Raw genomic sequence first — 19,271 nt, 5'->3', positions numbered from 1 at the left:
GGCCCCGGCCCGGCCCCGGCTCCGCCCGCCGCCGCCGGGCGGGGACGAGCGCGGGCGGCGAACAAAAGGCGGCGGAGGGAGTGTGGGGGGAGGCGGGGGGCGGCCGTGCTGGCGGCAACAGCGACCCCTCCGCCCGCCCGGAGCCGCACCATCCCACCCTGCAGCGGAGCGCCGGCATCCCCGAGGGATGGGGCGTCCCAGGCGGATGGGGCATCCCAGGGGTGAGGGGTCCCCCGCGGGTGTCTGCAGCAACGCGTGCTCTTTAGGGAGCCGTGACATGGCAGGCTCTCCCCAGCGGTCCCTGGAGCATCCCTGGGGACAGCGTCCCCTCGTGTGTCCCCTGCAGAGCAGGTCGCGGGGGTACCCCTGAGGAGGAGGGTCACTCCGGGGCATTGCAGCTCCCGGGACGCCCCTGAGGGTAAGAGTCCCTGAGGACCGGTCTGGGGAAGGAGGTCCCCAGGGTGTTGCTGTAAGCGCAGCTCCTCCGGGGCAGCCTCAGAGGTGACGGTCCCCGAGGGACACAGGGTGACTGTCCCCCGGGGAGCCACGTGCAGGGCATCCTCGGAGCTGGGAGTCCCCATGTGCCCCGTGCATGGGAGCTCCCTGGGGCCCCACTTGGTGACGATGCCCCGAGACCCCTCCGCTCCCCAGGGCCCCTGCAGCTGCCGTGCCAGCAGCGGGAGCGCGCACAGGGCTCTCCAGGGGGAAGCCTGGAGCAGCGAGTGCCTGTTCAAGTCTGCTCCCACCCACCCGCCGCGTCTGTCGTACGTTACCAGCCGGCCCCAAACCCACTGCGGAGCGTCCAAAGGCTGAGTTTGAAAAATGCTCCTGGGCTGTATTTGTAAAATGCTGCTCTGTGCTTTCCCGCGCGGCAGCACGGGCAGCGATGCTCTGCTGCAGCACACGGAGCCCGGGACCCCCTCGCTGCTCAGACTCCATTTCTAATGCTGGGCAGCACAGCCCCAAGGCAGCGCCTTCTTTTGCCCGGGGCAAACCCGAGCCTGGCAGAGGGGCGGAACCCGCTGCACGTCTCGGTCCTAATCTGCCCAAAATAAACACTCGTGGGGTTTATTAGGACATCGCTCAATAGCCCTCTCTGTTCAGCTCGCAGCCCCCTGCCCCCCTCCCCAGGCACCCTCTGGACACAGGCTGGATTGCACTCCTGCTCTGCCCTGAGCCAGCTGTGCATCCAGCACAGGAAAACCAGGATTGCACAACAAACCACGATTGCAGTGATACCTTTTGTTGCAGGTATCGCTCCCTGTGGCTCGGGGGGCTGTAAATCCGTGTGTGCCTCTGGCCACGGCTTGCTGAGCCCTCCCGTGGCTCGATGAATGCCAAGGTGGTGTCTCCAGCCTGTCAGCAGCTTATGAGCATGACAAGGGGGGTGTGGGTGGAATAAGGGACCCCAGGAAGATGAGAAGGGCTCTGCGTCCCAGCCCCACACTGCAGCACAGCCACTGCCCTGCGAAAGGAAGGTTCCTGGGCATCCTGCCCTTTCCAGGGTGAATCGCAGCCCCAGGTGCCATTTTCCAGGCTCTGGCAGCTCGCCTGGCGCCACACCTTGCAGGAGAGCAGCTGAGCAGTGCCAGGTCCCGTCCCGCGGCGGGTGGCACGGCCGTGCCCGTCAGTCCGTGCTCAGTCCGTGTCCTGCACCATGGGCAGCCCTGCCGTGACTCAGTGCTGCTGCATGACTGCACAAGCCCCGAGCGGGACAGGCGCTGGCCGAGCAGCCTGCGCTCATTAACGACCGTCATTAGCGCTGCTCCCGGCAGTGGCTAATTGCGTAACGCCGGGCGCACGGCGGGCTGCCCTCGAGGAGCCGCACAGCTGCAGGGATGAGGGCAGCATGTGCACAGCCTGCTCCTTGGGAACAGCCCCAGGATGCCATAAGGAGGGACAGGACATGCCCCAAACAGAGTTTGTAAAAAGGCTTTCCCAGGGAAGCCCACCTCTGTCAGATCTCATCTCTCACAGCTCCCTTGCTGGAGCCTCGTACTCATCCCTGCCCTCTCAGCCTGGCCCTGGCTTGTCCCCACTCCTGTCCAGCTGGTCTCAGGTTGTTGTACCTCTCCTGCGCTTGTGTGGCCAGGTTTTGGCAGTGGGGGGAGGGCTACAGGGGTGGATTCAGTGAGAAGGTGCCAGGAGCTTCCCCCATGCCCAGCAGAGCCAGTCCCTGGTGGCCCCAAGATGGATGTGAGCCCTGGCTGTAAACCTGGCCAGTGCAGCACCCCAAAGAGGGCATGAATCCCATCACAGCAGGATGTGCATCCTGTGGTACCTGTGCATCCCCACAGGCATGCTGTCTCACCCCCCCTGCAGAGCCAGCTCTCAACAGGCTTTGGAGGCAGGTGAGGGATGAGCCCCGTGCTGGGACTGCTGACCAGGGGAACAGGGCTCGAAGGCAGGAGCAGGTTTGGGGTGGAAGTGGGAGGGATATGAACAGACCTCAGAACATCCCCTGGGGCTGGAGGCGATGCTGGCAGCCAGGTTTAGAGCTGAGCCAAGGCAGGTTCCTGGCCCTGTGCTCACCACCATCACCCTGGCACTGCCACGGAGCTGTGCTGGAGGGCACAGAGCCCTCCATGGCCAGGGCTGTGCCAACTGATCTCATTGATGGTCTGTTGTAGTGGTTGGTCCTGAACTAGTTGTTCCCAGGGGAATTATTCAATAAATTTGAATTAAATGTGGGCAGGCGGCTTTCTGAAGCCTCTGAAAGGAAAGCAATGAGCTTAAGCAGCCCCCTGGGCCCTCGGGAGGCCTGGCTGGCAGCCAGCTGGAGCCAGGATCCAGCACAGCCCTGAGCAGTGCAGAGGGAAAGGTCTCAGCAGCACCGTGCACTGCAGGTGGGGCTGAGCAGGGTTCTCCCAGCCCATCCTGAGCCTCACCAGGGCCTGGGAAGGGGACACAGGGGAGGTGGCCAGAGGCAATATCAGCCTGTGCTGGCTCCTGGCACAGGGACCAACCCTGCAGAGCCCAGCTGTCACCTCCAGAGCCACCAGCACCAATCAATGGCACCGTTGGTGTGCACAAGGGCAGGAGCACCCCAGGGGCTCGGGGGGACATCCCAAAAGCTCTGTCCCCAGTGCAAAGGGCTGGGCCCAGGGGAGAAGCAGGAACCAGCAGCAGGTGTTGACACCTGAACACCCTTCTGGACCAGGCTCTGGGCTCTGCACACTCCCTGCTCCTTCCCTGGCTCCCAGTGGCAGTGCTGGCTTCCCTCCAGCCCTCTGATGGGGCTGTCAGGTGCATTACAGGGCAGGGTGCTCAGCCTTGTAGCAAAGTGCAGCAAGCCCTGAGGAGTGGCAGGAGGCAGGAACTGACCCTCAGTCCCCAGGGGTGCAGATGGACCCAGTGAACCCGGCCTGAGCTGTGTTGAGCAAAGACAAACCCCTCTGGTGATTCTACAATTTCTTAGGGGAAAAAAGCTGTAGAAATGGTTGTCATGCTCAGGCAACATTCAGCACCCCCCTTGTTCAAACAGCATTTGCACCTGCTCTCCAGCACTTTATACAGACACTCCCCCACTGCTTGAATGACAAATATCCAAGTGCATTCTTTTGAAACACCTACATGCATTGTTTACTGTGTACTGTGCTCCCCCCTCCCCAGTGCTGCCTCCACTGAGGGGATTTTGCTGCCAGGGAGGTCCTGAAGAGGGACACGAAGCCAGGCAGCCCAGGGGAGGCTGTGGCAGCACAGGGGACTCTGTGTGGCCTGCCATGCCTTGCTCACATCTGCCATGCTTTCCAGCTGTGGCACATCTGCTTGCAGAGCTGCTTAGCGTGATGTTGCATCAGGATAGTCTGCAGCAACCATAGCAACGGGGCTGCCTTGGATTCCCACCTTCCTCAGCAGAAATGACACTGATTTCTCCCAAATTTGCTGTTGCCTGAGAGACACCAGCAAAAACCCCTGGCCAGGCAGGAGAGAGGAGTTCTGGGAAGGTGCCCAGGTTGTCCCCTGCTGTCCCCTCTCAGGTGAGGACTCTGGTGCAGCGAGCAGCTCCAGAGGCTCCAGCCAATCCCACCTGCACCAGTCAGACCCTCCACAGAACCTGAGCTGCATCCCAAACCCTGGCCCCCTCCTCCAGCATCAGCAGGGTGGGGAGCACTGCTTCTCTGCCCCTACGGCTTGGATCCCACAGGAGGAAGGAGGAAGCACCAGCCATGCCAACACCTCAGGGCTAGCAGCAGCCTGTGGACAGACAGCCATGCCCACCCTGTGCTGTACAGCAGAGCACCAGGGCACTGCCCCTGAAAGGGCTGCTGCCCTTTGGAGATGGAGGCCCTGGGCCCAGGAATGGCCACGGGGATTTAGGGAGTGACAGCAGCTCTCCCAAATGCTGAGGGCACCCTGGGAAAAGGGCAGCACCCAGTTTCTATGGCACAGCACAAGCTTCTCCCTGACTGGCAGTAAAGGATTAAAAACCTGCAGGTGCAGGGGAAAAAAAACCAAACATGAGACACTCTGGGCTCTCCTTCCCTGGCCCTGAGCTGCACCCACTCCTGGGCCAGGAGGATCAGCACCCACTGCTCTGCCACCAGCCTCTCCCTGAGCCAACCCCACCTCCCAGCACTCTGCACTTTGCAGCTCATGCTCTCCTGTCGCCACAACTTCCTCACCCAGCCCTCAGAACAAGTCCCAGAGCTTCACTGAGCCCCCCAGCCTGCTCTGCCCTCCCCTGCTGCTGCTCAGTGCTCCTGGGACCTGCTTTGGGGAGGAAGTGAGGGGCCTCTTGCTTTTGGGGTACAGATCACCACACTGAGGTCCCTCTGCCCTGCCCTTGCCCAGCCCTGCTCCCCCCACCCTGGGCAATGTGGCTCTGCAGGGACAGCAGTGCAGGACTCCCGGGCTGCCTGTCCCCAGCACCAGTGTGGCAGGGTGGGGATGTTCAGGAGCAGAATCCTGCTCCAGGAATGCAGCACAGCGCTCAGTACATCCCACTCGTGCAGGACCAGGGAGGTGCCACACTTGCAGGGCCTTGGCAGGCAGCATGGCTCTCCCGGGCTGGAGATGGCTGTCCCAGGATGGAGATGGTTGTCCCAGGCTGGAGATGGCTCTCCCAGGATGGAGATGGCTGTCCCAGGCTGGAGATGGCTGTCACAGGCTGGAGATGGCTGTCACAGGCTGGAGATGGCTGTCCCAGGCTGGAGATGGCTGTCCCAGGTAGGAGATGGCTGCCGTGGTCCAGGAATGTCTGTGAGAATTTAGGGCAGCAGAATGGCCCTAGAAATGCTGAGCTCCCCCAGCCCAGGTTTCAGGGGTTCCTGTTTGGGATAGCGACAATGGCCATGGGCCAGGTGGGTCCTGTCACCCGTGAGTCTTCTCGTACTCAAAAGTCCAAAGCAAACCCAGGCCTTTAGCAGCAGAGTTCTGTGAAAAACTGCAAATTCGCGTTTTCTGCCCCATTTCTGCCGGGCTGCGTCGCCACCTGGTGGCCACAGGGAATAGCGCAGCCGGAAACAGGGGAAAAGATGGAAAAAAGGGGAAAAAAAGGGAAAAAAAGGTGAAAAGAGGTTTGGGTTGTAGAAGTACGGTTATAAATCGTTATCCATATAAATGTTATTATGTTTGCCTTTATACATAAAAGTGATACAAAGTTCCTTCAGATTTTATCCAGTGTTTAATTTGAATTTTGTATCCCTAAGCTGGATACCTTCAGTGCTTTTGTGCCTTTCCCTGCCCTGCCCAGAGCACTCCAACTTGTTTTAGGCACTACCAGCAACATGTTAGCAGGGCAAAACCTTCCCTTGGCTCCCACCAGACTGATGGGTTTGTGCTGGGAACATTAACACTGGAAAGACTGGGCTCATAGTGAAAGGATACAATTATTTTTTTTCTGGATGCCCAATAGAGCATTTTAACAAGACTAGAAATGTAAATCCCAGCCCGAGCTGGGAGCACAGGTGTCCATCTCCCTTACAGCCACCAGAGACACCTGAGGATGTTCAGCCAGGAGTCCAAGCCAGGGAGGGAGGAAGGACAGCAAATCAACCAAGAGCTGGAGAATACATAAAGAAAAATCTAAATAAATTCATTCCTGTTGTTAACCTGGCTACTGAGAAATTACAACCTCCTGCTATGTGAGAATTGTCAAGGCTGGACACTTTCATTGATGCACTGACCCCAAATTGGCTCTTGAGAAGTCTCCAGTATGCACAACAAGCTTTTAAAAAATGTTTAAGAAAGGAAAGAAGTAAACAATAAAAGCCTGAAGTTTTAGCAATATTCTGAAGCCCTGCAGTACTCTGCAGCTGCAGCAGTGCCCCGGAGCTGACCCCAGTGCCAGCCCAGCTACACTTGCACTCCCCTTCAGAGAAGACTTTGTAATCAGAAACCCAGGGCAGGACTTGAACAGTGATAAGGAGGAGAGCTCCTGAAACCATCGGTGCTGTTCTGAGGAGAGGCCTCCTAAGAAAAGCAAGAGCTGCACTTTGTAGCTTTAAAAACAAACTGCCAACATTTACTAATTGGATTGAGATAGCAAGTGATGACAGAGGAGAAGGAAATAACCCACTCACATTTAATCTTTGTTGTGATTCCCGAGGTAATTTGGCTTTCTCTGCTGCACTGGCCATGATGGGAGCTCAGCTCTCCCAAGCAGGGTCTCTGCTTGACCAGCGGCCCCTGATGAGCCTGGACTCCCCCAGAGCCTCACCTGGGACCCCACTCCCCCTGCACACGCAGGGCTGGACTTGTACTGAAGTGCCAAGCCCGGCTCCTCCTCTCAGGCCTTGCCCGTGGCACTTTCTGGGCCGGTTCCTCTCTCCTGTCTGCTCAAGGGTGATGCTGTGAGGGAATTCTCCTGCAGCCTTTATCTACCCGGGCTGCTTTCCAACGGGCAGGGAGTGCTGCAATGGCTGTGCTGTTTGCTCACTGGTTTGTGAACAGCCACATTTACACACAAAGGAATCCTTTGCAGCTGCCAAGGGCAGCTTCCAGCCCTAGCACAGCTGTGGGCCAGCGCCGTTCCAGCGGGAAACCCGAGGGAAGAGCTGTGTTGCAAGGAACATTTCCCCTACTAGGAGATCGGGGAAATTCCTGTGGTTGCTGTGCTGCTTCTCCCCTGTTTGGTGAGTCCAGGGATGCACATCCTTGGGCAGCTCATCCTGGAGCTCATTTGGATGACCAGATGTTATGAATAGAAAGCTATCTATTTTTTTTTTTTTTTAGGTTGCAGAGTTAAAAACAAGCCAGACCAGTTGTTTTAAGTTAGTTTCACTGCCAAAGAAGAGTTCTTCAATTACCTGTTAATGGCTGGTGATTAACCATTGTCCCCCTGATGCTGGCCCCCACCTGAGCTGATTCTTTTCAATAAGGGCGTTAAAAAGGAGAAAGATCTCCTGCCCATTCATTTCACCAGAGATCTTCCTCAGCCTGGCCTTCCTCTAGGGAAGATGTGGGTACAAACTGGAAGGGCTCAGGAGAAGCAGTGAATGGTTCTCACACCGCCGTGGGTGAAGCTCTTTGTGCTGATCAGGCTCAGAAAAGAAACTTTCTGTCACCTTGTGGGAAGGGAAAAGGGCTGGGACTGAAGGCTGGGCCAGCAGCTTCCTGCAAGGAAGAGGAGTGAGGGTGTCCATAGGTGAGGGAAGTCTGGCTGGATGTGAAAAACAAGCCAGAAAAGTTTAAATTAGTTGTAAATTTAAATGTGGCAAGGAGGTCTCTCTGATCAAGTGAGGGGGCCTTGCACTGCTCCATTCCCTGTGCCCTGGATGTACCATGTCCTCCTCATCTTTCAAATCCATTTCTTGTGCTGTTTGAAGAGTATTTCTGATTAGCAGAGCTCAGACAACAAAATCCAGAGGAGAGCCAGTGCAGAGACCAAACCCTCAGAGTTCAAGGGGATTTAGTCCAGCCGAAAACGAATGGCACACTTAGAAAAGTCTCCTGAATTCAAGTTTTGATCAGTCTGTGTCCCAAAGTGCTTGCATTTGGAGTATGAGGAAGGCTCTGTCTCTGGCAATTTGAGCTGTGACCTCGGTAGCAGCTGGGTCCTGCAGGAGCAGTACTGGAAATGTGGCTGCAGCTCTTTGGGCTGTGCTCTCAGCTCCTCTCAGCCCAGCTCAGCAGCTTGTCTGGGTCACTGGTAGCCAGGAGAGCTGGGATTTCTTGTGATGAGTGCCTCTTCAGAAATAAAACTTACCCAGGCTTCGTTTTTTCTTGAGAGCTTGAGCAAAATGGGGCTTTTACAAGTTTTATTCATTGTAGGGCCTCCAGACCCTGTGATACCAACAAAGCCAAGGCAACTTTTAAGCAGTGGAGCAGACCCACGTTGAATAAGAAACAGGTAGTTAATATAAGGTAGATTCCCAGAATAAGGTATAAGGTAGATTCTCAGGTTTTTTTTACAGCTTAACCCCTGTGTCAGCTCTGTTTCTCCACCCTTCCCCTGTTCTGTGCAGTGTGGGGAAGGCCACGTTGGTGCTGGTGCCAGGGACAGTCCAAGGGAAGGTGCCTGCAGTGTTGTCTGCCCTGAAGGTGGCAAATGAAGCCCTGTAATGAGCTGGCCAGGGCACAAGGGCACAGCCACCACCCCTGGATGAGCTTGGAATTGCTTGGCTTTGGGCAGCAGGCCTAATTACTGCTCATTAATGGAAAACCCTTTTCAGTTTAATTGCTGAGAGTTTGTGCTCTGATTTAGAGGGTTTGGTCTCTGATCCCCTGCTCCAAGCAGGTCCTGCAGTCTAGGGAGGAACTTCAGTCTCCATCTGGTCACAGCAGGCTTTGAAATGTGACTGAAGCTTTTCCATGTTGGGCTTTAATTCCCAAAGATATGGATGACAACAGAAATCCTTTCCATCTTTCCCTCTTAGCCACTTTTCTGGAAAACAAAGCATCAGCCAGGCTTGATTTCAGTGAGTTTGAGGGGTGGGAGCACTGGGGAGCTGAGGGGCTGGTGGTGTGATAAATAAATGGGTTAATAAGGGTTGGAGAAAGCCCATGGGAGTGGACCCTTGGAATGTTTTGGGAGGTTTCAGCTTGCAGCTGACTCCCTGTGCAGGCAGGTCAGCCTTTCCTGGGTGGAGAGAGCACAAAATGCTCGTGGCTGAGACAAAAATCTGTGCAAAACAGGCTGCAGGACATGAACTAAACAAACTTCTCTGCATGGGCTGGCTCCTTCAGGGGATGGAGGAAGCCATGGGGTGAACCCTGGGCTCTGCCCTGCTGAGCAGACTCACAAAGCTCACAGAATTCACAGAACTCACAGAGCTCACAGAATTCACAGAATCACAGAGTCTGGGTTCTCAGGGTTTGTGTTCCCAGCCCCTCTCCAGCCTCAGTGCCCCCTCTGGATGCTCTCAAACATCTCAGAGTCCTGAGCCTTGCAGAGCAAAGAGCATCTGGTGCAGAAGGGGAGGATGGAGAAACCTCTGCAGAGTCCTCTGTCTGCTGGCTCCCTGCTCAGCCAGGGCTGAAGGGGCAGACAGAGGTGTTGGCTCTGCTCCCTGGGCTCAGGGTGCACGGTGCTTTCCCCACCAGCAGCTCACTCACTCTGTTTGTAAAAATAAACCCTCCTGGAGGTTGGCTCAGCAGGACACCTGGGAGCTTCCTGGCTGCCTGACACGCCACATTTCCACGTGCTGGTGTAAATGGAGAGCATCAATAACCTCCAGGGCTGGGCTCTGGAGGGACTGGAAGCTCCTGCAGCTCCAGGCTGGAGACTGGACTCTGCTTTTGGGCATGGAGGTGGGAATGCAGCCAAACATCTGGGGCTCCTGCCTTTGTGTGCAGGCTGCTGCTCCCAGAGGGATCCCTGAGCTGGGGGATGGGGGGAACAGGCATTAGCTGCTAATCTGATGTGCTTTATGTCAAATGTTTGCAGCAGAGAACAGCTGTTTGCTACTCCCACTGTTCTCTCACTGCAGCTGAGAAGGGTGAGAGCTTCTGAAAAGGGTGATCATTTTATTAAAGATGCAGCAGAAGATGTTTTTATGGGATGACTGTGTGGAGCCCACCAGGGAAAGCAGTGCTGATGAAACAGGCTCGGGTGGTGCTTTCCTAGCAGGTGGAAGGTGTTGGGTGTTTCCATGGCCCAAGGTGGGACTCAGCTGATGTCCTGCAGCACCCAGGGTTGGGAGCACTCTTTCTCCTCTGTTTTTCCCAGTATCCTGTAAATCCACAGCTGCAGACAGGCTGCTGGGATGGAAATCATGTTGTTTCCATGTAGAAAATAAGAAAAAAATTCATTAAACAATAGTTTTTAACATGGTAATTCCACCTTCCAATGTGGAAACCTCAGGAGGAAGAAGAGGCTCTGAGTCTAAGCCTGGCACATTCTCAGGGCAGGAGCCTCCCCCATACCCAGGGTCTGGCCCCTCTTCCCTGACACCCAGCAGTGCTGCCTTGGCAAATCTTGTAAATATTGGAAAAATCATCCCAGCAATAGCTGGCCCACTTCAGTCATGGCCTCCAAAAGGTGGAACCACAAATGCAAACATGTTCTTGAGATGATGAAAATGTTCTCTGTTCTAAGCTTCTCTTGCACATCCCTCAGGCACATGGCTTGGGCCCACTGAAAGGTCTCCCAGACTGGCCAAGGAGAGATTTTATGAAATTATTTTATGGCTTTGGGGGTTCTTTTCAGGGATATTTGGGGAGGTGGAGGCTTTGCCAGCTCTGGGACTTGAGTACAGGTCAGGCTTTCATGGATTCTTCTCTCACTGATCCTATTTCCTGTAGTGGGAGCTGAGCAGGCAGCACTGCAGGGTCTTCTGTGAAGGGTGGAATTGCAATAGGGCACTTCACAGATGGGCTAAATAGTTCAAATAATCCAACAACTCAGTAATAACTCATGTAATTCAATAGTTCAATAATTCAGTTTGGAAAAGCCTTTTAAGGTTCAGTCCCAACCATTAACCCAGCACTGCCAAAGCCACCACTAAACCACATCCCTAAGCACCACATCTACATCTTTTTTAAAAACCATTTCCAGGGCTGATGATTCCATCACTGCCCTGGGCAGCTGTTCCAATGCCTGGCAACCCTTTCAGTGAAGAAATTTTTGCAATAGCCAATGTGAACCCCACTGGTTCAACTTGAGTTTGTTCCCTCTTGTCCTGACATTTGTTACCTGGGAGAAAAGACCTGGGTTTCTTTGAAAAGACCTGGATTTCTTTGAAAAAGACATGGATTTCTTTGAAAAGACCCAGGTGCATTTCTGCACTTCTGCTCCTGGAAAGACAAACTCAGGGTGAGGCTGTGCCATGGAGGTGCTTCCCTGTCACTTCTTGATGTTTGAGGGGAAGCACTGCAAGCCCTGCAAAGATGCTGTGTTTGTCCTGCTGTGCAGAGATTTGGAGCTGAGGGAAGAGCAGTGGCATTCTTGGAAGTGGATTTATTCCAGGCTGGTGGTTTTGCTGGTGGTTTTTTCCAAGCTGCAGTCTCCCACGAGATGGTGCTGTGGGATAGGGGACGCTGTCACCCAGACACGACTGCGGGGCCTTCGCTGCAGTTTCTGGCTATAACAGAAAATTAATTTGTGGCTTTGTCAGAAACTGAGGGTTTTCTTTGCAAAGTCTCTTCAGGGAGAAAAATGGAGAGTGAGTAACATCAGCTGCAGCTGGGGAGAGTCCCTTCCACAGGAAAACCCAATCAGAGGGAAAGGAGTCACCGAATCCCACTAAACAATTCACAAATGGCACCTTGAACTGGGCCACTTTTCACTCAGAAATTAATGCTGCTAATGTTCTGCTTTCCACAGCATCACAGAGGGTTCTGGGTTGGGAAGGGACCTTTCAGATCATCCAATGCCCCCCTGCCATGGCAGGGACACCTTCCACTGTCCCAGGCTGCTCCCAGCCCTGTCCAACCTGGCCTTGGACACTGCCAGGGATCCAGGGGCAGCCCCAGCTGCTCTGGGCACCCTGTGCCAGGGCCTGCCCACCCTCACAGGGAACAATTCCTTCCCAATACCTCTGTCAGTTTAAAGCCATTCCTCCTGTCACTGCAGGTGAAAAGGAAGCACATTTAACACGTGAGGAAAGCCTCACATATTACTGGTCTATGCAATATCTTAGCAGTTTTTACAGAAAAACAATTCAAGTATTTATACGTGCACTTGGCTTTTACCCCTCTTTTGTGGGAAGGGGTTTATTCTCATCCCCGCCTTTTTCCCCTGGCTGGGGAATGAACCCCTTGGTGGTTTCATTCTGGGAGAAGTGAGGGACGTTACAGCAATTTGCCAGTGCCTGAATCCTTTGCTAAGGATGTGACATTCTCAGTGGTGATTTTGGTTTCCTTGCCCCGGGTCACTTCTTTGTTTGCTGCCACACCTTTACACCTCTGCTCTTTCTTTGTGACCGAGGAAACCTTTAGAACACTGCTGCTTCCTTCATGGTCTGCAGCTGAGTTATGTCTAAGTTTATCCCAGGCAGTTTCCATGTATCAGTTGCTGATTCTGCTGCTCCTAAACCCAACCCTGCCCAGCCCTGGGGCTGCATTTCCTTATCTGACCACCACTGAGGTGTCTGCAGTCCCCAGTGCCAGCCTTGTCCCAGCTCCTGGCTCCCCTCTGTGCTGCAGCCCGTGGCTCTGTTGCACTCCTGGGCTTTTCTTATCTTGGTACAAAGCCTTTGACCTGCTGGTGGTGATGGCAGTGCTGGGTTCTTACCCTGTGGGAGAGCTTACCCTGTGGGATTTCTGTCCCACAGCCCTTTCAGAGCCTTTTTTCTCCACTCACCTTGTGCATCCAGCAGATTTTTGGGGCTTTTTCAACTCTGAGCTGCTGATCTGAGACTCTTGTTAAGGGAAAATTATTTTTTTTAACATGCCCTGTCCAGTGATGCTCTTTGTTAATAATGATACCTTTGATCAGTGCCATGGAAAATGTGGACAGTGCCTAGCAGATTTGGTATTTTGCAGAGAAACTGCAAGAAAGTGAATGAATGGACAAATATTTGCCACAGGGATGCTGCTTTCTTTTCAAGCAAACATCTGGGTTATTCTGATTAAAAAAAACCAAAAGGTACTGTGGCAAATATGAAAGATCCAGGAATTTCATATCAACCTGTGTTTTTGTTTTTTAATTTCAGAGGCTCTCCATCTAGAAATAAGAGTATTACTGGGGTTTGATCTGGAGCCCTCTGAAGTCAAAGGAAGATTTCCCCTCTGAGTGCTTCAGTAACAGTAAATGCTGGATTGAGAGAGGCTGAACAATTCAGGCAGCAATTCCCAGTGCTGTGTGCTTGCTGCCCAAACTCACTGCGAGCCAAAGGTGCCCCGAGATGTCCATGAATACAGAGCTCCCTCCACTTCCAGGGCCCTGGCTGCTTCCAGCAGCAGCTGAGCCCTGCCAGCCTGCCTGGCTCCTTAACCCTCCCTTTGTGGCAGCTCCTGGGTTTTGCCATGTTCCAGCCACGGGGATGGGGAGGGATTTGTCCCCCCTGGGTGCAGACTGATGATGGGCAGAGCTCTGTGCTCTCTGTACCCCAGGGGAGCTGTGGGTGACTGCCAGAGGCAATGGGGTTGCACTGGTGCAATTAATTCAGTTAGCTGAATTTGCCTTTTTCTGTTTGTTTTTATTCTGAGGAAGAGGCTGGCCAGCTAACAAGTAAAACACAAGTTGCAGCCTACTCCTCTAACGTGCCAAAAGCAAAATAATCTTGGTTTGGGGCTTTTCTCTTGCTGCTGTTGATTGGCAGAGCCCTTCATTACTGTTCACACAGTTATTTTAAGCTGTGCTTCTACAGCAGTAAAAATGATGATCAGTTGTATTTTTCACCAACAAATGTGATTAATTTATCTCACCCAGTCACTCAGGGGTGACCTTCCCCCAGTCTTTCCTTAATGAACTGTTTTGTGATATCATGCACCTCTGCTCTAAGGCTGCAGGGAATTGTTACCTGCTGCAAAGGGGGTCACAGTGGATGGGCCTTGGAGCACCCTGGGGTACTGAAGGTGTCCCTGTCCATGGCAGGGGGTGAGATGAGCTGAACTTTACATCCCTTCCAACCCAAACCCTTCTGTGGTTCTAAGTAATGCTCAGCTCCTGATTTTGCGCAGACAAATTCTATCTCTGGTCACTCCACTTGTGTTTTCTCTGTCCATACAAAAATCTCAGCTGTCTCCTCAGTGTCCTCTGGAGTTACAGCCATCAGCCCAATCTCCACATGGCAGAGTCCTCATCTCTTCCCTGTGCCCTTCCCTCCTTGATCTGCTGCCAATATTGTGATTATCATTCAGGTCAGCTCCCTGTTGCTTCCTTAGACTCACATTTCCCTCTGGGTCCTGATGTTGAAGCTGCTTCTGAATTTTGCAGAACTTCTGCCTAACATTTCTGTGATCCAACCCTCCTGGTCCAGCTGTGCAGGGGTGCTGTGTGTGCCTGCCAGCTTAGCTAGGAATCCAGTGTCTCTTCTGGGGCTGCCAGGGATGCCCAGTGCAGGGGGGAAAATTAAAAACTCCCACAGCCACAGTGGGTCTGGGGCTTCTCCAACTTACTGCAGGTTTGGAGGTTCCTCAAGCCAACTCTAATTATTTCTCTTAATGGACTTCCAGAGCAATGCAAACCTGGACAATGTCATGAATCTGTTTTCTTCTCATCACCAAGGTTTTTTCATTGAGGTGGATAATAACATCACGACTAGGTGTTCAGTAAACCCAGATATGTCAGAAAATTGGGAATGTGACTTCATCTCTGCTGCTGCCCTGCTCTTCCCTCAGCAAATGCAGTCCTGCCCCACTCTGCATGGTTAAAACTTCCCTGAGAATCTTGATTTAGTAAATTTTCTAGGACCACCTCCCCTCTGCCTGCACCCCTGCTGCTCCCCTTCCCTGTCACATCAAATCTGTTGTCTTCAGCACCAAAGCTGTTGTCTTCACTCCTCAAGTGTCTCCAAGTGCATTCCTTCCCTGATGCTGATCTGCCCTCTGCACAAGCATCTTTGCAGCCCCTCCTCAGCAGTCTCCCACAGCTGGACAAACTCTGCCTGTAAAGAATTCCTAGATTCCTCACCATGAGCCTTTTCAAATCCTGACACCAAGTAGAGCCCCCAGATGGGATTTTTGTCTGTGGGGCTGCTCAGTGTAGTCTCCCTGGCTCCTTATTGCTCCTTTCCTCTCACTGAGGGCAGCAGGAGGTCACGGGGGAATGATTCATCACAGAGTCATGGGATGGTTTGGGTTGGAAGGGGCCTTTAAGATTATCTGGTTCCAACCTCCCTGCCATGGGCAGGGACACTTTCCACTAGATCAAGCCCTGTCCAGCCTGGCCTTCAACTCTTCTAGGGATGGGGCAGCCACAACTTCTCTGGAAACCTGTGCCAGTGCATCCCTGTTAGCAATTTCTTCCTCATATCCCATCTAAAGCTTCTCTTTGTGGGTTTGAACCCATTCCCCCTTGTCCTGTCACTCCAGACCCTTTAAAAACTCTCTTTCCAGCATTTTGCAGCCTCGCTTCAGGTGCTGGAAGGCTGTAATTAGATCACTCCAGAGCCTTCTCTTTTCCAGGCTGAACAGCCCCAACTTGTGGGATTCACAATCTCTGAACCCGAGAGGAGCAGTGAGAGAAGCAGAGAACAGAATGATCAAAACAGTTCTTATCTCATTCTCTGCTCCTGTGTTGTGCCCAAGCAGAATGCAGTGTGGGGATTGTTCACCCAGAGGGATGGGGTTTTGTTTCCTTGGCTGGCAGGGCCAAGCACATGTCCAGGCTGTGGGTCAGCAGGCAGTCACGAGATCCTGGGCAGCTGAGTGCAGTTGGGTGCTTGTGCAGATTCAGCTGAGATGTAGTGCAATATAGTGTGATATAGTATAGAATAATTTAGTAGGATAAAGTAATTAATTGGCCTTCTGATATCACGGAGTCCTCCTCATCATTCCTCCTGCCAATTGGGTGAAATCTGACCGACACCAGCTCTGCCAGCCTTTCCTCCCAGCAGAGCTGCTCTGATGGTCCTGCTGCCTCCTCCGGGCTCTCTCCAGCAGCTCCACGTCCTCCTCGTGCCCTGTGATGGAAGGAGCTCACACCAGCTCCCTGCCCTGTGCTTCTTGCAGCTCCCAGACCACGGCCTGGGGTCCTGCTGCCAGTTCCCTGTGCCAGTCCCACCAGTCTGGCCTGTGGTACCTGCACCATGTGGGGCAGAGCCTCCTTTGTGCTGAGAGCAGCCGAGGCACGGCCGGTCCTTCCCGGCATCCGCGCAAACCACCACGGCTAATTGCACCCAGGGGCTCTGTCCTGCTTTCCTGCAGGCACACGGCCCTGGCATCAGCATGCAGAGGAAATTGGTGTGCTGGGCAGGGCTGGGGTGGCCCAGATCTCTCTGATGGGCTTTGTCTCTGCAGCTCCCAGGCGTTGTTTGTTAGGGCTAAGGCACGATGCGAAGCGGAACAGTCCAGACTTGGGGAAACTGGGTCAGACTCCTAAGGAGGAGCACAAAAGCCTAGTGTGTGAGCCTGGGAGGGCAAACAGCCAGGCCAGGGCACAAAATGGAGAGGGGACTGGGGAGGACAGAGAGGAAGATGCTCTGCAGCAGCGTGTTAGATACAAGAGGCGGCTGGGGAAGTGTTGGGCTGGTCCTTGGGGCACAGGGAAGGTTGTGGAGGAGAAAAGCCCAGCTCGTTCCTGTTGATGTTGAATTGGTTCAGATTAAGCTCCAATGTGCAGCTGCCACCAGGCAGACAACACAGAAAAAAGAAATTAAAAAGTGTGTATTGTTGTTCTGGAATCCTGTAGGTGCTGGGGAAAATCACCACTGGGTGATTTGCTCCACCATGGAGCTGCTCAGCACTGGTTTTGAGACTTTGCAAAGCGTGGGTAATGTGTCCTGGCAAAGATAATAAAAATTAATTCCCATTCAAATGGGGTTAAGGAAGCTCCATGTACAGACCAGCAGTTTAAATTTATCTGCCAGGAAAATATTAGAGCAAACAATGAAAATGTTAGCCCATAGTGAGGAGGTCAGCAGCATCCTGTGGGCTTGTTTAGAACAATTGGCTTCCAAAACAATTTGATTTTTCTCCTGTGACAGTACAATTCAGTTTTAAGAGCAAAAGAAAAGCAGTGCTTTTTGTATAAATTGACATTAATAAAGCTTTTGATTTTCTCCAATTATGGTTTTTTATAATCAAGATAGAGAAACCTCATTAGAAGAACATTTTCATTTGGTGCTTGCAAAACTGGTTGGAAAGCCATGCTGGAAAGTTGTTTCTTATCAAAAGAGAAAACTTCACAAAGTGGGGTTCTGCAAAGGGTTTGCTGTCAATCAGTGTCTTCATTAATCATCTCAAGGATGAGATAAAGATTGCTCTTATTAAATTTGCAAATGAGGTCAAGCAGAAAGTCTCATCTGCAAATATGTCAGAGAAGAATTATGTTATAAAACTAAAATGCTCTCTTTGCCCACTGTTCATGGGAGGAGAAGCCATGGGTGGAGGTTCAGCTATTTAGAGCATTGAGTGTGACTTCCCAACAGGAGGGATAATCCAGGACTGGCACCCGTGGCCTCAGGGCACTTCAGCACAAGCTTGGTGTCAGGAAAGGGAATTAAGCCATGGCTCGTGTAAAGATGATCCTCCCCCAGTGCAGAGGGCTGCCCTTGGAGGTCTCTTACCACCTCGTTCCTGGCATTTAAGGTGGGAGAGCTCCTGGGCTGCTGCCTGGGATCCACCCCAGCACCAGGAACCTGCCCTGCGTGTGGGTGCTGGAAGGCAAGAACGTGCAGGGTCCCCTGCCATGACTTCCAGATCTTTTCTGCTCTTTACAGAGACTCTTCTGCTGCCTTGAGGACCACCAGGGTATTTAAAACTGCTTTTGCTGTTCCTCCAAATTTCTTTGGTTGTGGGGGTGAATGTGGGAATTCATAATGTGTTTTATCAACTACACAAGTTAATAATGTGGATCTTGTGTAATTTGGAACACTACCAAAGGATGAATCAATGATGCACAGTTCTAAGTTCACTAAATTCCCAGAAGTAAAACTTGTTCAAAATATATCTGTATCTGGAATAGTGTTGTCTTATCCTTTACACTCGTGTTTCTATTTCTGTACTGATACAGCTCATATAACATTTCATTTCCCGTTTTGAACTTGAAATGCAGCAAGATGAAAAACCGATTTTTGGTAAACAGGGATTTTTATTTTGGATTCTATAGAGAGAACAAAATTGGCTGTGCGTGGAAGTGCTTGCTGCTTTGAAGTGGTTAATTTGCCTTTATCTTCCAGACACATGACATCAGATTGGATCCAAGTGTGTTCTTAAGCAGAGATGGATGAAGCCCTGACGCCCCCTGACTCTGGGTTCATTTACAGCTGGGTTATAGTCCTGCAGTAGAGAGCAATCCTCACTAGGGCCTGGCAAAACCCACAAACTTTCCCCCAAACCTTGGCTTGAGTGGGTTTTTTGAAAGTGGACCTGACCTGGATCCTAATTTAGCACTATTTTTTTGTGCTTAAAGGCAATGTATAGGCAAGGAACATATTGTGCTCTGTTGTAATAAGATCTGAGTTTCATCAATATTCAGTACTAGCACATGCTGGGTGGTGTTAGGGACTGAGCAGATATTGCGAGCACCAGCTGCTGCTTTTATGCCAGTTTTTCATGCTGAACAGTAGGAGACTAAACTCTAGCATCACGCAGAATGGAGAGCTATCAGGAGCTGGGAGCAGCACAGGGAAATGCATGCAAATCCCCCAGTGCTCGTTCCTGGTGTCTGTGGTTGGGCTGGAGGAGGGTGCTGGGGGCTGAGAGGGGCAGAGCTGCTCCCCTGTGCTGTCACAGTGGCTGTGCCACCCCAGGCGTGTCCCCAAGGCATAATTATTTTGAGACATTGAGGTCCACAGAAGCCTTTACTTTAAGGTTGACTAATGCATTATAATGTCTTTAAAAACTTTGGCCCCCAGGCTTCTTGGTGATGAGTCATCTGACTAAAAGCATCTGCCCATGTGCTGTTCCCTCGTTGTGGGAGGGCCTGCAGTTCTCTGGGCCCTGGCTGGTGACACAGGGCTCCCCAGGGCCTTGTCCCAGCCTGTACCAGCCCTCAGGGTAGGCACAAGCAACCTGCTCAATCTGCCTTCCCTGCTTCTGCATGCAGTCATTTGTTTGCCTTAATTCTCAACCCTCTGCTTTGCAAAGTGACCTTGTAGGTGTTTTTGTCCTTTTCCCGGGCACTTTGAGAAAAGATCTTGCAGGTCTCCTTGCCTTAGATGACTGAAAAACCCAACAAAGTGTTCAAGGATGACAAGTGCTGGAGGTGGAGGCTGTGCTTTATTCTAGAGTGACACCCAGCCAAAAGTTCGTGGGTGTCACACTGCCTGCCCTGGGGCCAC

Source organism: Passer montanus, unplaced genomic scaffold, assembly GCF_014805655.1.
Source record: "Passer montanus isolate IOZ18808 unplaced genomic scaffold, ASM1480565v1 scaffold64, whole genome shotgun sequence".
NCBI classification, from domain to species: Eukaryota; Metazoa; Chordata; class Aves; order Passeriformes; family Passeridae; genus Passer; species Passer montanus.
The sequence above is the reverse complement of the archived record's forward strand: the minus strand, read 5'-3'. Positions refer to the sequence as shown.